Here is a 16,323-nt window from a genome sequence, read left to right on the forward strand (position 1 = left end):
ATATAAGGGTCTAATTAAAATTTTTGAAATTCTGAGAAACTTAATAAGAATTTTTAAATATTATGGGAGGAAGTTTAATTAGATCTTTTAAAAAATTTAAATATCTAAATTATATTTTTAAAATTTTGAGAGGACCATGATCCTCACTAGTCCTTTTTATGTTCCGCCCCTGCAAATGGTATTGTGTTATTGTTATTATTTAAATCTTAGGTTTTGGTTTTATTTTGTTGCGATAAATCAAGAGAATATAAATTATTCAATAATCTTTAAATTAAGTCATTAAAAAGTTTCGTTTGATTTTTTAAATAAATTGTGAGCTTATTAAAAGTATAACTTTCTTCCCTTTTTCCCTTCATATAGAATTGTTCAAAAATAAAAAAAAATAAAATAAATATATTTATGATTTAATTGTAAAGAGGATATCATTCTTCTAATAAGATTTCGATTCAAATAATTATATTTATAAAATACATGTGTTATTATAGATAAATAAAAAAAATTGAACGCTTACATTCTTGACGTTCTATGTGCTCGAACTCAGGTCTCAAAGAATGATTATCGTTCTTTTATCACGTGCTTGTGTTGTTAAACATGAGGATCTGTTAGTTTCTTTAGAATCATAATTATGAAAATGAGATTGATCAACTAGAATAATTTATTTACCGTTTAAACAATAAAAATTAGTTTTAAAAAAATATTATAATATAATTTAGAGTAGTTTATTTTTTTAATACTTCCATCCATTAAATCATTATACTTTTTTTTTTAATTTACGAAAAAAGTGATAATAACAAATACATAACGATTTACTTATTATTTTATACAAAATATATGCAATAAATTTTAAGAATTGTTGATAAAAAAGTTGCATTGAGTTGTTATGGTGGTTCACCTCTGATGATTTAGATAAAGCGTCGTAATCGATTGATCGGTGAAGAAAATAATAATTTGCACAAGTTAAAAGCGATGATTAACAATATCTAGAGAGATAAGAGTCCGAGAGAGATACTCTTTTAATTGAACTCGCATGGTAATTTATATACGATCCTTTAATATTGATGTTAGACTTAAGGTCATAAAACTATGTGCAAAATGATACAATAAAATAAATATTTTGTCGAATAACATATTGACACTTAAATCACGAGAATCTCACAATAATTTATTAAGATATTGTAATTATATAAGTGTATGGGTTTCGAAGACTTAAGAAACTCTATATGCCTTGTAGAGATCCGAAGACTATGGTGACCTTAGAAAGGGGTATGAACATGGTATTAAATTGCGGCTACAACGTAGTGTAATGGCCGTATCGTAATGGTTTTGAAGGTCACCGTGACGTAATATTAACGCAACGCAATAAAATATTTTAGAAGTATTGTGATTTTTGAGGAAGAAATTACGCCTGCGACTACCGCAATACGTTACGTAACGTTCGTGGCTTTCGTATCCGCAACCGCGACACCCCAACCGCAACCGTGACAGATACCGCAACCGTTATTTTATACTATGGGTATGAAGCTACGAAGATATTAACGGTGGAAGAGTACAAAATAACAATTGAATGTGATTTTTTGTGTGGAGAAGATCTACTCGACACAATAAATTTATATTTGTAAATTAATTTAAATAAATATGTGCACTTAATTTTGGATAATATACTAAGTAATTTCTGTAACTTAAGTATTTTTTTAAATATTTTAATTTTAAATTTATTAAAAAGTTATAAGATACTAACTTATTTACAAGGATTTATAATTAAAAAGAATTAATAATTCAATTAAGTAATTAATTTATTGATATTAATAGTTTCCACAAATAATATTTTATAATGAAAAAAAGTAAGTTCGAAATCCACCATAATTTATATTGGAGAAGATCCAACATTGGATCAGGAAAACGAATTATAAATAAAAAAAAAAAAGAAAAATAAAAGAATCAATAGGGCATTGCTTTGTAAAACAGAGAACAGACTACCCTTAATTTTCATTTCCCTCCACAGATCTCCAAATTCCCACGCACCAACCCCTAATTTCATCACTCTCTTTATAAAATTTCCCAATCTATCCCTCTATTCTTCGTTTTGGCGTTTAGCCCATTCTCTTGAGCCAGAGACCGAATATATTAGCCGATGGTTCGAGAATGTTCATGCATCTTCACCATGCTACCTTTGGACGAATGTAATCATTGCGATGCCGGAACTGCGTAACCAGGCTCGCAGAAATCGGCATTCGTTAACCCAAACCTGATTGATCCGACCCGAGACCGACGAGTTTAGTATTCGCACACGACCGTGGAGAACTGCACAGGATAGGAAACATATTGACGCTTTCCTTGCTGCCGTTGATGATAACAAGTTCAACGACAGAGATAACAAACACAGTAATATTGTGAGCTGTGCTGGTTTTTGAAAAAGCTTCCGTTTTCAAGAAAGGAAAACGAGATATTAAACAGCTTAGGGTTTTCTGATACGAGGTTGCCGTGAAGATGGATGATACGACAGTGGCGGCCGTAGCCGTGATAAAGCCCCAGGCGCTGAAGATGAAGGAAGCCAACGCCGCTTCCTGAGAGGTATTCTTTAGTTTCAGAAATTTTTTCTTTTTTTGGTAAGATATTTATTTTTCTTCAAGTTGTTTTTTTTTTTACTTTTGTTATCAAGGAATCCATAAAAGGTAGAGAAAAAAAGTTTTGATTAGGGAGATTTATTTATTTATTTGAGTTTTCCCCTATTTCTTGTGCGTTTTTGGTTTTGTGTTCTTTGGACTATTGTATTGTTTGCCTCTGCGAACTCGGTTAAAATTGACGTTTTAAAACAAGTTTTGGCTTTATATATTTTGTCTTGATACTAGGCTTCATTGAACACAAGTATCAATATGAAGAAAGAACATATAATGAGACTTGGGACTGATTTTTCAATTTGTAATGTCATTATATTAGTTTGAAACTCTGAAGAATGGAATCTTATTCTTTCTTTTTGTTGCAACAGGTTCAGGTAGGCGGTTCCCAATGTATAGATTAGAAAGAAAACTGGGGAAAGGAGGCTTTGGACAAGTATATGTTGGTCGGCGAATTGGCACTGGTCCAGGAGTTTTAGAGGTTCCAGATTATTTTTACAGTGGATTCTATTGCATACACTAATTGAAGTTCATTCTTCATTGTTCAAAACTTGTTATGTTTGAATTGTAGTAGCTTTAAAATTTGAACACAGAAGCAGTAAAGGATGTAATTATGGGCCGCCATATGAGTGGCAAGTTACAAGTAAGATTTCTATAATTTCATTTTATGAATGGTTCTTATATTCATTCATAGCCTCATAAAGTAGATCGTTTGGTGTTTGAGATTTTAACCGTGGCTTGAATTGCTTTTTGTGCAGTGCACTTGGTGGTAGCCATGGTGTGCCTCGAGTTCATTATAAGGGTCGGCAAGGTGACTACTATGTTATGTATGTGTTTGCTTTAATACAGTCTCTAAGTTTTGTGAAGCATATATCTGGTTTTAGAGTTTGACTCTGAGATGTTGGTTGGAATGTTTTTAACAGGTTATGGATATGCTTGGACCTAGCCTATGGGATGTTGGAATAATAACTCGCACACGTATGGTCTTTGTGAAGTGACTTATTAGATTTTGCTTAATTTATCCACATATTGGCCATGTAAGGGCAGCTTTATATTTTTGATTTCAGGATGACCTTAGAAATGGTTGCATGTATTGCCATTGAAGCCATCTCAATCTTAGAGAAGATGCACTCCAGAGGGTAATACTTTTCTATTTTACCTATGATTTGCTTTCCTTTGGTAAACAAGTGTTGTTAAGAAAGTTGATGTGCTTGGATTGATAAAATGTTGGTATTTGGCAATCTATCAATGGATTGGGTTGTCCAACTGTCCATCTTTGTTTTTGGTGGAAAGGATTATGATTCTTGCTGCTACATAAGTGGGTATTTTTGTCATGGAAGGTATTTGTTGCTTTAATGCTGATGCGTCTATACTTTGCAGATATGTTCATGGGGATGTGAAACCTGAGAATTTCTTGCTTGGTACACCGGGGGACTCCAGATGAGAAAAAACTTTTTCTTGTTGACCTGGGATTAGGTAAGCTGAAGATTTCTAATTTTAATATATATTTTATATGTATATATAAAAAATTTCTATTAGTTATTTTTCTATTTTGACTTGACAGCAACAAGATGGCGAGATAGTTCAAGTGGTCAACATGTTGAGTATGATCAACGCCCAGATGTTTTCAGGTGATGTTCACTACCTTTGCATGCTTTTCTGTTCATGTGTGTGGTGCAGAAATTAGATTTGATTATCTATCTTATTTTTTTTTGATAAGAATGACAGGCCTCCTTAAAAACCTCCTTCTTGATCAAAGAAGGAGGAAAAGAGTGCCTTAGAAACTTTATTACTCCTCCGAAATTACATAAGATTTAACGTAGACACCATACTGAAAAAACACAACAGACTAAGCTACTCAACATAACCGAAAACCTAAACTCAAACGATAAAACGCACTGGAAACGACTAAACATCAACCAATTCCCATCTTTGCTAAACTATCAGCCTCCCCATTACACACCCTTGGAATCAGTCTAATAGAGTGCACCCTGTCCGTGATAAAAGATGAAATCTCTTTAACTAATGGGAGGATAAAAACTGGGGCCATAGCTGGTGTATGGACCCATTCCACAGCCGACTTACAGTCACTTTCCACAATCAACCTTCCAACCTTAACCCAACAAGAAGACATATAGATTTCAATGCCTCTCTTAATAGCCTTTAACTCAGCAACCGGCGGGGGACCCTGACCTACATTTTCTGAAAAAGTCAGAAGGGAGTTGCTATTCCAATCTCTCAAAATACCTCCTATACCTCCATTTGAGCCATCAAGTCTAACAGCTCCATCGACATTCATCTTCAAAAATAGGGGGTGGAATCCAGCGAGAAACCTGAAAATTGTAAATGTTGAGAGCTTTAATACCATCTGCAAGAGATGGATCACCAATCAGCACATCCTCCTGAATAGGACACTTAGGATACTTGGCTAGAAACCATTTAGATAACCTGAATCTAGCAATAAAAAACAGAGACATCCTATCCAAGGGGGAACCATCGAACACCATTGCATTCCTAGCTTTCCATATCGACCAAAATACTACTCCCGGGATAAATTTCCAAATCAACGATTTCCCCCTCAGCTCACCCCAAGAACATAGCAAAGAAGGTGGATCCTTTGGAAGGACTAAGGCTATTTCCCAATAGCTTGCTATCTTGTTCCAAAGTTCCCAAACAACATCACATGAAATAAAAAATGCTGAACTGATTCCACCTGTTTTTTACAAAACGGACATAAAATTTCATCCCCTAGCTGCAAACCTCTTTTCACCAACTCCTCTCTCACTGCCACTTTCTGATGAGCTAGCTGCCACAGGAAGACTTCAACACGAGGAGGAGATAAACCCTGCCACACCCCTTTTACCCATAAATCGGACTCCCCAGACACCTTGCCGAGTTCCTTTCTACAAGATTTCACTGAAAACAGTCCATCCCCACTTGCAGACCAAGAAAGAAAGTCTTCAACTGAATCAGTCAGTTTAAAGTCCTTCAGTTTTGTCATTAAATCCAGCCACTGATCCAACTCCCAGTCACACAAATTCCTTCTGGTATCGATGTTCCACACCCAACCGTTCGAATCTGAACTTCCAAACTCAGCGACCATACCCCATTTATTTGTTGACAACGCATACATTCTAGGGAAAAGATATTTTAAAGGAGACTCATCAGCCCATGAATCCGTCCAAAATGCAATAGACTTTCCATTTCCCAGTTTCAACTTGGAGTTAGATCTGATACGTTCACCCTCCGAGTCGTTCTTCAAGAAATTGTTGGCAATCCCTCTCCAATCCAAGAAGATTTGGGCGAAAAAACCTTACAAATAGACATGGAATTACTACTTACCTTGTGCCTGCAACATAACACACTTTTCCACAAAGTATTTTTTTCATTGGCGAACTTCCACACCCATTTTCCCAAAGAGCCCGATTAGATATGTTCACATCAAGAACACCAAGGCCACCACAATTTAGAGGCGTGCAGACTGATTTCCAATTAACCCAGTGTATCTTCCTTTTGTCCTCATTATCCCCCCATAGGAAACTGGCCATTAAAGAATTAAGCTTCTTACCAATTTTACAAGGCATTCTAAAAAGAGATAAGAAGAATATTGGTAGGGATGTTAACACCGACTTTAATAAAACTGTCCTGCCCGCCAATGAGAGACAATTAGCTTTCCAGCCGGCTAGTTTGGAACTAAAATTCTTGAAAACTGGATCCCATAAGGCTTCTGAGTTTTCTTAGCACCTAGAGGAAGTCCCAAGTAATCTGTTGGAAGAGAATCAATAGAGCAGCCCACCGAAGATGCCCATTCTGATAAAACTTCCTCTTCCACATTAATACCAAATAGCTTACTCTTAGCTAGATTAAGATGCAACCCTGTCATAACACTAAAAATCCTCAATACTCTCTTGACATTTTTAATCTGGGAGAGAGATGCTTGACAGAAGATGATCAAGTCATCTGCAAATTGTAGATGTGTCAATCGAACAGAATTTTCAGATTCCCCAATAACAAAGCCTTGAAACAGACCCCTGTCCACTGCTTTAGATATCATCAAATTAAGCAGCTCACCTACAATGTTAAACAGTAGCGGAGATAAACTGCACCCTTGCCTAAGTCCTTTGGCCATGTGGAACTCTTCCGATGGAGACCCGTTTACGAGAACTGAGATTGAAGCTGTTGAAATACACTGAGATATCCACGACAACCATCTCTTACCAAAACCCATCTCTGACATTATTCTAATTAAAATTGGCCATTCCACGGAATCATAGCCCTACGAAAATCTACTTTGAAGGCACCCCTTTTAACCCTTTTTTCCTCCAGTAATCAATCCCTTCGTTTGCTATAAAAGCACAATCCAGCAACTGTCTCCCTGGTATAAACGCAAACTGAGAGTGACTAATAATATCACCACACAACAACTCAGTCTCTTCGAAAGAACTTTAGAAAGTATCTTGTATAAGCTGCCTACAAGGCTGATTGGTCTAAATTCCTCTACACTGTCCGGATTAAGCTTCTTCGGAATAAGTGTGATAAAAGCATGGTTTATACCGTGCTCCCATTTCCTTCCAAAATAGAAATCTTCAAAAAATTTCAACACGTGCTCCTTTAAAATCGGCCAGCAGTTTTTAAAGAAACCCATGGTGAAACCATCTGGTCCTGGAGCTTTAGAGCTGTCTGATGAGACTATAGCTTGCCAAATTTCCTGTTCTAAGAAGTGCTCTTCAAGCTTCTTAGACTGATCCCCTGATAGCTTAGCAAATCCAGTAGTAAATCCTCCGTTTCCAATGTTGAATTGGAATTATAGGCTGCCTTGAAAATTCTGAAATATGTACCTTTAATTGTTGAGGATCTGAAACCACACTCCCATTTATCTTCAAGCTTAAGATTTCATTTCTTTGCTTCTGTTCAGAGCAGACAGATGAAAAAACCTTGTGTTCCTATCCCCTCCTTGATCCATCTTGCCCTTGACTTCTGAAACCAGATGCTTTCTTCTGTCCTATACAACCTCCATAGATTTGTCCTACACAGCCTCAACTGATCCCACTCCTGCTTCGAAAGAATTCCACCTTGAGCTTTAAGATCCAATTCATTAATTTTCCTCTCTAAATCAGAAATCGACTCAGGGATCCCAGTAAATTTACTGCTGGACCAATTTCTGATTGAATTTTAGTACCTTTTAAGATACTGAAAATACCCCTTTTATTATTTCTCCCCCTCATAGCAAGCATTGAAGATTTAACCAATTCCTCAAATCCTTCCTCCTCTAGTAAATAATTAAAAAACCTGAATGGTTTCGGTCCCCAATTAACAGCTTTGTCCTCTAATGAGACAGGATTATGATCAGATAGGGATTTAGGCAAGAGACTTTGCACTACATTTGGAAAACATGACAGAAACGTCCCAGAGATTAAGAACCTGTCTAGTCTTTCCCAAGTCGAGTCTTCTCTATTATTGCACCAAGTATACCTTCCTCCCACCAACGGTAGATCAATTAAATGTGATTGCTGTAAGAAGTTTCTAAATAAATCAATAGAATGCCAGTTTTGTGATTTTCCCATCTTCTCGTCCGGATCAAGATACACATTAAAATCTCCCCCAATACACACTAACATATTTTGAGCCGAAACAAACTCCAACAATTCCCTGAAAAAATCTTCCTTTTCTGCTTCAATTGATGGACCGTATACATTGATAATCAGACACTCTTCACTTGAATTTCTGAACTTCCCAAAGACTGCTATGAATCTGCCATTAAGATGGGTGTTCGAAACTTCAAAATCATTTTCATTCCACATATCATCAATCCACCAGCAGATCCCACTGCTGGCGCAACAATCCCTCCTCTAAGGAATCTCCCCCCTATCCTTCTTCTAAGAGCCAAAGAAACAGATTCTAGTTTTGTTTCTTGAATTAGAATCAAGTTCGGCTTATTCTTCTTCACCAAATTAGCTACCACTCTTGACTTTTCCTTTTTCCAAGACCCCTTACATTCCAAGAAATAATGTTGACATTATCATATCAAGAAGATCTACACCAAATCCTTATAGCTAGTCTCCAGAGAAATAGAGACTAAACCCCTGACTTCCCCTGTTCCCTACTCTCAGCCGAACCCTCTTCAAGGTTGATAATTTTGTCCAAAAAAGCCTTCTTCCCATCTTTGAAAGAAATTCCTAGAACTTTACATACTTCCCATGTAACCATCGCTTCCTCAACCGCCTTCGAGAACTGAGGAGTAAAACTAAAGGAGAATTAACCATATCAACTGCTTCCCTTGTTAAAACTCTTCTCTCCCTTCTTTAGACCTTTCTGACCCTACAGCAGAGAAAGGAACTACTGCCAAGACCTCCGAAGAACTATTACAATTAGTTGGTGCCACATAAGGGTTCTGATCATCAGCTGCACCATTTAAAATCACTTCCCTTCCACCTTCCATATTTATTGAAGGAGGCTGCAAATCCTTTCTCACCGGAATACCTTTGTGTTTATTCTCAAACCAGTTAATTCTCACCCTCGACCTGGTATAATGTCTTTTATAGCTGGCCATTCTCCTCCTCTCTATGGGCAAACTTTTGGGCCAAAATGTTCTTCTATGCTGGAACAACGATCTGTCTCTATCCCTAATCAGTTCAGTTCCAACCCCCCTACAATCGTCCTTTTCCAAGACTACTACTTCCTCTAACAGATCCTTATTTGGCTTATTTGAGATCCCTTCAGATTGAGACTGTACTCTATCCGTGAACCCACCCTCAATCGAAATATGTTTGTAACCTGACAAATCAGTATTCGAATTCTGCATTTTTGAGTCTACCAAAACAGAATGCTGAAACTCTCCTTGAACCTCCATCCTACTTAATTTAACATCATGCCCCCCTGGAATTAGATTATTAGCTGGTGAATCATACTCCCTGTTAGATTGTGAAGACCAGCAGGCAACAAATTTGGATTTAAGTCTGCCGAGACATTAGCCCAATTCTGCACCTTTATTTTATCTGAATCAGATTGCTGCTGAGAACCTGCAAATTCCACCCGAGACTCCAAACGGTTACCATATCCCAGTTTTAATAAATTAACAGCTGGCCAGAAGGTACTATTCTGTAGATTTGTATTGGACTCACTTGAGCCCTCTAAATGGGCTTCTTCAAATTCATTAATAGAGACATTCCTTAGACCAAGGCCCCTATAGTCCTCTTTAAAATTCAAATCTTCTGCAGAAAAACCTGACACCTTAGCACCACTAGGTTGACTTTCTCCTTCCTGCAGTATTAAATGTTTACTTCCACTGCCTCCTGCCACTGTTGTGCAGACATCACCTACCAACCATCTGTCTACTGTGTCCCTAGAATTCTCAGCTGGCAATTGTGGGCTACCTACTCCACCTGAACTCCGGACTTCTTTCTCTTCCGATGAAGAATCAACTCTAGACACACCATCTCCGGCCACCTGAAGAATTTCTGCAAAAAAACTCTCCTGTTTATAACTGACCGATCCCACACTAATCTTAACCTTATACGATCTCCCATATGCACCCAAGGTAACAGAATCCTGTATATCATAAGGACTCGCCACCCTCAACAAAGCTCTTGCCACCGCCAAATCCTCTCTTCTGATCGTGGACTCATGAATACACACCAATTTCCCCCACCTTGAGACCAGCTTTTCCAAAAAAGATCCATTACAACATAGTAAAGGGATTCCATGCAACTCCACTGAACAGAAAGCCATCGGGACTCCATCTACACTCATAAGTGGATCAAGCCAGTCGAACCAAAGTGACACTTCATCCCTTCTGTTTTTCCACGCCTCCTCGAACTCTTCCTTCGACCCAAAGGTTATAATGCAAGAGTTCCAGGTATAACCCCATTTAGTTCCCTTGACCTTGATCCCTTTACTAGCCAACCCCTTCACTACTGTCCCCAGATCAAAATGGGATTTAATGATCCCAGTTATTGATCTTTTCACCCAATCATATTCGTCTGGGGGAATATGCATTTCCCACAAATTCCTCACCCCTACTTCCTTGTCTTTATGGCCTTCCCAAATCACTTTAGACGCCGGACCTTCTCTCCTTCCATCCAAAGACGCTAACGCCTCCTTGTAAGATCTCTCATCTCTCAGTCGGCTATAAGATTCTGGTCCAGCTCTTCTACTCCGATGCGTATCCTTTTCCCACTTATCAACTTCCTTACTGTCGTTACTTCTAACAGCCTGCTTTAGTCTCTTCTTCTGGTACTTAGCAACTCCTACTGATATTTTCTTACCATCAATCCAGATACCATTAATTTTTGCTATCGCCCTCAACAACCCATCCTCATTAGCAAACTGGACGAAAGCAAACGTATAATTTCTATAATTCGGCTTGTTGGAATTATTCGGAATGTAGACACGAACAACACTCCCCTGTTGATGAAAAATTTCCTTAAGAGTTTTCCTAGTTACCCTTTTACTCAGATTGTCAACGAAAACCGTCCACTCCTCACCGGAAAACTGACCAACTGAAAACCTCTCTCTCTCTCCCACTTTCTCCCTGACACTCTCTCTCATCTTACTGATTATCTATCTTATAAGCTTGGGGTTTCATTTTCTTTTTCTTATTTAAGGTTATGCTTATCTGTTATTAGTTTTTCCTATACTGCAGGGGAACTGTACGGTATGCTAGTGTGCATGCTCATCTCGGTAGAACCGGTAGCAGGAGAGATGATCTAGAGTCTCTGGCCTACACACTTATTTTTCTCCTCCGTGGTCGTTTACCCTGGCAAGGATATCAGGTTTGCATTACTGCAATAAAAATTCTGGTATGTTCTTATTTATTATCTATTACCTTTCTGATGCAAGTGTTATTTTAGGGTGAAAACAAAGGTTTCCTTGTTTGTAAGAAGAAGATGGCCACTTCCCCAGAAACTTTGTGTTGCTTTTGCCCTTTACCTTTCAGACAGTTTGTCGAGTACGTGGTGAATTTGAAATTTGACGAGGAGCCAAATTATGCAAAATATATCTCTCTTTTTGACGGGATTGTTGGTCCAAATCCAGATATTAGGCCAATAAATACCGATGGTGCTCAGAAGGTGCTTCTTGTGTGAAACTTACTTAACATATCGAGAGTTCAGATTATATTTTTCTTCTTTGGAATTCATTTTAACATATATATTCTTTTCTCTTTAAGCTTATATATCAAGTAGGGCAAAAGAGAGGGAGGTTAACCATGGAGGAGGAAGAGGATGAACAGCCAAAGAAGAAGGTTCGAATGGGAATGCCTGCAATGCAATGGATTAGTGTGTATAATGCTCGTAAGCCCATGAAACAAAGGTATGTATCTTAAAATCACCATCAAGCTTTTCAAGTTCATGACTAAGAATAGATGTTGACAATTTCTCTCCTATTGTAGATATCATTACAATGTGGCAGATGTGAGGCTTCCCCAACATATTGAGAAAGGTAATGAAGATGGGTTATTTATCAGCAGCGTGGCTTCTTGTTCGAACCTATGGGCTCTTATCATGGATGCTGGCACTGGCTTCACTTCTCAAGTTTATCAACTCTCACCATACTTTCTTCACAAGGTATATTGTGTTCCTTTTGATTTTGATGCCTGTCTTTTGCATGTCTGCTATAATACATATTTCAAGTTAGTTTAAGGCTAATTTGAAATTTGCAATGTCATGTAGGTCCATATTGTTGTAAATAGCTCATAATTTGTGGTCTAGCACAAATATTAATCTACTTTGTTTTTCTATTACTTTATGAAGGAATGGATTATGGAGCAATGGGAAAAGAATTACTACATCAGCGCTATTGCAGGAGCGAATAATGGGAGTTCATTAGTTGTGATGTCTAAGGGTTAGTTTAGCTATCTTTGAAGTTCTCTTAAATGCAATTACAATTCTTATATCTAGACAGACTTATTTCTAATCCTGTATTGAATGCAGGGACCCAGTATTTGCAGCAATCGTACAAAGTCGGTGATTCTTTTCCCTTTAAGTGGATCAACAAAAAATGGAGAGAGGGTTTTTATGTGACTGCCATGGCCACTGCTGGAAGCAGATGGGCAATTGTTATGTCGCGTGGCGCTCCATTTTCTGACCAGGTTTTCTTTGATTTTAACATTGAATATTGCCATTTTTTGTGAAATGAAATGCTTACAGCCTAAACCAATTCCCTTGGTATGTTTGCAGGTTGTAGAGTTAGATTTTCTCTATCCTAGTGACGGTATTCATCGAAGGTGGGATGGTGGCTACCGCATCACATCGACTGCTGCAACTTGGGATCAAGCTGCTTTCGTTCTTAGTGTTCCTAGAAGAAAACCTACAGATGAAACTCAGGAGACCCTTCGAACTTCTGCTTTTCCTAGCACTCATGTAAAGGTATTTATTCAACTTCAATCAATGGCTTATTTCGTCCTTTCTTTCACAAGATGTTTTAAATGTTAATGTTTTTTTTCTCCAGGAGAAATGGGCAAGGAATCTCTATATTGCATCAGTATGTTATGGTCGAACAGTTTCATGAACAGGTTCTGTTCAGATGCCACTGATTTTGTATGCTTGTGCATTTGTACAACAAGGGACAGACCTACAGCTTCAGTTTTAGGGAACTAAGCTCTATTGTCAGGTGGATTGATCACAGCATTTGGTTGTTGATGTGTGCAAAATTGTACTTTTTGCCACCATCATCTAGCGTTTATTCTAAAACCTGTGCACTGTCATTCAATCAGGTCGAACACTCAGTGTGCTAATTTTATATCTTTTGCCCCATTTGATGCAGTAGATGTTCTTATTTGTATAGTTTTGGAATCATAATTTCTTGGTTGAAGGCAAGTGCACAGGTTAAAGTTTTAATTATTGATGGTGTGTGAGGAATATGGAATGGTGATTTATGCTGGACCCATAAGTGGCGAGTCATTTAATCTTGTACTATGTCTAGTGTCTAGCCTTGTTTTCTGGACTAAAAGATCATAATGATCATTCACCCCTTCCATGGATGTCTGATTTGATCCTAAAGAAGAGAAAAATGTTATCTTGTATATTCTGAAGTAACAGTGTGTAATGAGATATCGTTATCAACTTGTTCTATGGTTGAACCTTATGTTTTCATTTTCCTAGAAGCTAATCCAGGGTATGCACATGGTCCATTTGTATATCTTGTGGATGGTTGGAGCACACAAGGTAAAATTAAAATTGTTTTCAATAGGTGTTTTCTTTCCGTTTCTTCTAATTCCCAAGTGGCAGCATGATGCATTTGTCTTGATTCAGTGCATGGTAGAGGTGTATATGCATTTTGACTAATTGAAATTCCGATATCTCAAAGTATCAACCTTTTGGACTCCACTAGCCTTTGAAACTAACGATGGTGAATATGCACTTGTTTTGTGAGGTAGTCTTGTTATGCAATTTGTAATTTAACTCGTGGCTTGCTACTTCTGTTATACCTTAATGTTGTACTTCAGAATTCAAGGCTCCAAAATGTGAGCCTATGAGGTGCTTCTGTATCATTAACAGGGATCAAACTCCCGGCGTTGGAAAAAGCAGCAGACGGCCTTTGTATGGAATTGGCAGGATCAGCAAGTATTTCATTTGGTAAGGAGCTTTCAGTGGTTTACTTATGCATGATTTTAGGTTATTGGATTGGCTGTCCTTGACTACAGTTTTTCTCTTCTTCTAGCATATGGGATGCTCTTTATATTTGCAATATATTTTCAGGTACAGTTTCAGGCTGATTACTACTAGAAATTTCCAACCGTCCTTTCAGGCTGATTACGACACCATATATTTTATTTTGGGAATTGCGTCATTTGTTACAATTATTTGCTCATGCCCACTCGTCATTTAAACATGACAATCAAATAAAAAATATGTATTTTATTGAAATTCGTCACGTGTAAAAAAATATTATTTAGATAAACTCGTTATATACGTGTGATGAGCTTGTCTTATACTGTAGCAAAATGGAATGGAAATGGCAGAAATAATAAGAATCATAATGCAGAAACTAAAGAGGAAAGAGTAAAGAAAGATCTCAGTCCATTTAACGGTAAGCTTCCAAGCACACCTCGAGGATGAACTATTAAGACAAACATACATCTAAGTGGCTGGCACTAAGGGAAGAAGAAAACAAAGAGGGGAGGACGAGTTAAGCATAGATACATGAAATCCGACAAGCCTAACTAGCAACTTCTCTAAACAGAACTCTCTACTTTTCGGTAGCTCTGTTGATTCCACTAACAATTTGTCCGTCTTTTCAGTCTCTGCAACAAATATATGTTTGATGCTCCCATCTTAGCAGTAACAACTTTCCAGAAACCACAAATATGAGGCGTCTCCATGGCTATACAGAGACTCGGTATAATGATAGCATTGGTTCGCTTATAGCAAAAGATGGGGATAAACAACGTGCACATTATTACCATGTCAGATCAATGAAGATCGTATGCAGACCACCACGCAACGAATCAACAATATCACATATGTGAACCAGAAACTAGTTGAGTGCCCTAACGTCACCATGTTAACGAAATATCAGTGAACGGTGACATGTATTCAAGGTAATCAGAAGCATAGTCTGTACGTGTGCGTGTGTTTAGATCCATGTCTTTTTTTTTTTTTTTTAAAGTAATCCGAAGCAGAAACACTGGAAAGATTAAGACATGGGAAGCTTTCCATACAGGAAAATATAAATATATGTAAATTTCCATACCAACGTTCGTTCTAGTATCAGGCAAATTTCCCAACCATTCACTCATAAAGAGAACTGTCTCCTTCGTGTTTACCCTCGGCTTAGCGTTCTTGACATACTTGTGTCAAGTTCGCACACACCTTCTCCAGAGTCGACATCTGAATTGTCACCGAGTAGATTTTTATCGCTACTCGAGGAACTACACTTCCTCATCCGATGACTAACCTTCACTACTGATTCCCTCGCCATTACCTTTCAACTCGGCTCGGGACTGTTTGGTCTTCTCGACACCAAACTCTCATGGACTCTTCAGGGAAACAAAGTACGAATTTAAGCAAAAAGTTACAACTCAAAATACACATTTTGTTAAGAAATGAACTGGTATATGCTAATAAAGAAATGAAATCTGAAAGAGAGAGACGATCCATCGGTAAGACCTAAATTTATATAATTTGGAAAACCCTAAAGTCTTCTTATTGTAGAGAATGCCTGGGTAGGCGGGCGCCATTGAAGATTTTGATTAAACCCTGTATTACCGTCTTTCGCCTTTTCTTCTCTTTTTTTTGTTTAAGATTAGAAACTAGAAAGGCTCAAGACTAGAACTGTGGAGAAGAACGAGTCTTGGCTCAAACATGAATTTTCCATTTTTTTATCCTACATGGAAAACTCTCATCCTAATCAGATACAAAGAGTTTCAACTACTCAAAGGAAGTAATAGCTGTAGAAAATGTAATTGAGAGAGATTTGGTTGACTGCTGGTGCAAATGTTCTACGAAGAGAAGGGAAAATGAGAAAGCAAAAACTAAAGTCCAAATGAATTTCTCCAAAGTGAAGATGACAATGATGGATTTTCGATACAAAACTGAAAACAACAAAAGGTATCTCGACATTCGAAGGCTTCATTATTCCAACACTCACCGGTCTCAAATAAAAGGCTGTCATGTCTTGATTTTTGATACTGAGAAAAAGAAACCTTCTAGTTTGATCCTCTCAAACTGCCCGGTTGTTGGGTGGCCTCCAATTCGGTCCTTCAGGAAAA

The 16,323-nt window shown here is 37.6% G+C and overlaps 1 pseudogene; it reads left to right on the forward strand.

The window, feature by feature from the left end:
- Positions 1-3,537: 3,537 nt before the first annotated feature.
- Positions 3,538-13,502, forward strand: LOC120164757 (annotated as a pseudogene).
- Positions 13,503-16,323: the final 2,821 nt, after the last annotated feature.

The sequence above is a fragment of the Hibiscus syriacus genome, unplaced genomic scaffold (assembly GCF_006381635.1).
Source record: "Hibiscus syriacus cultivar Baekdansim isolate YM2019G1 unplaced genomic scaffold, ASM638163v2 tig00111542_pilon, whole genome shotgun sequence".
Lineage (NCBI taxonomy): Eukaryota > Viridiplantae > Streptophyta > Magnoliopsida > Malvales > Malvaceae > Hibiscus > Hibiscus syriacus.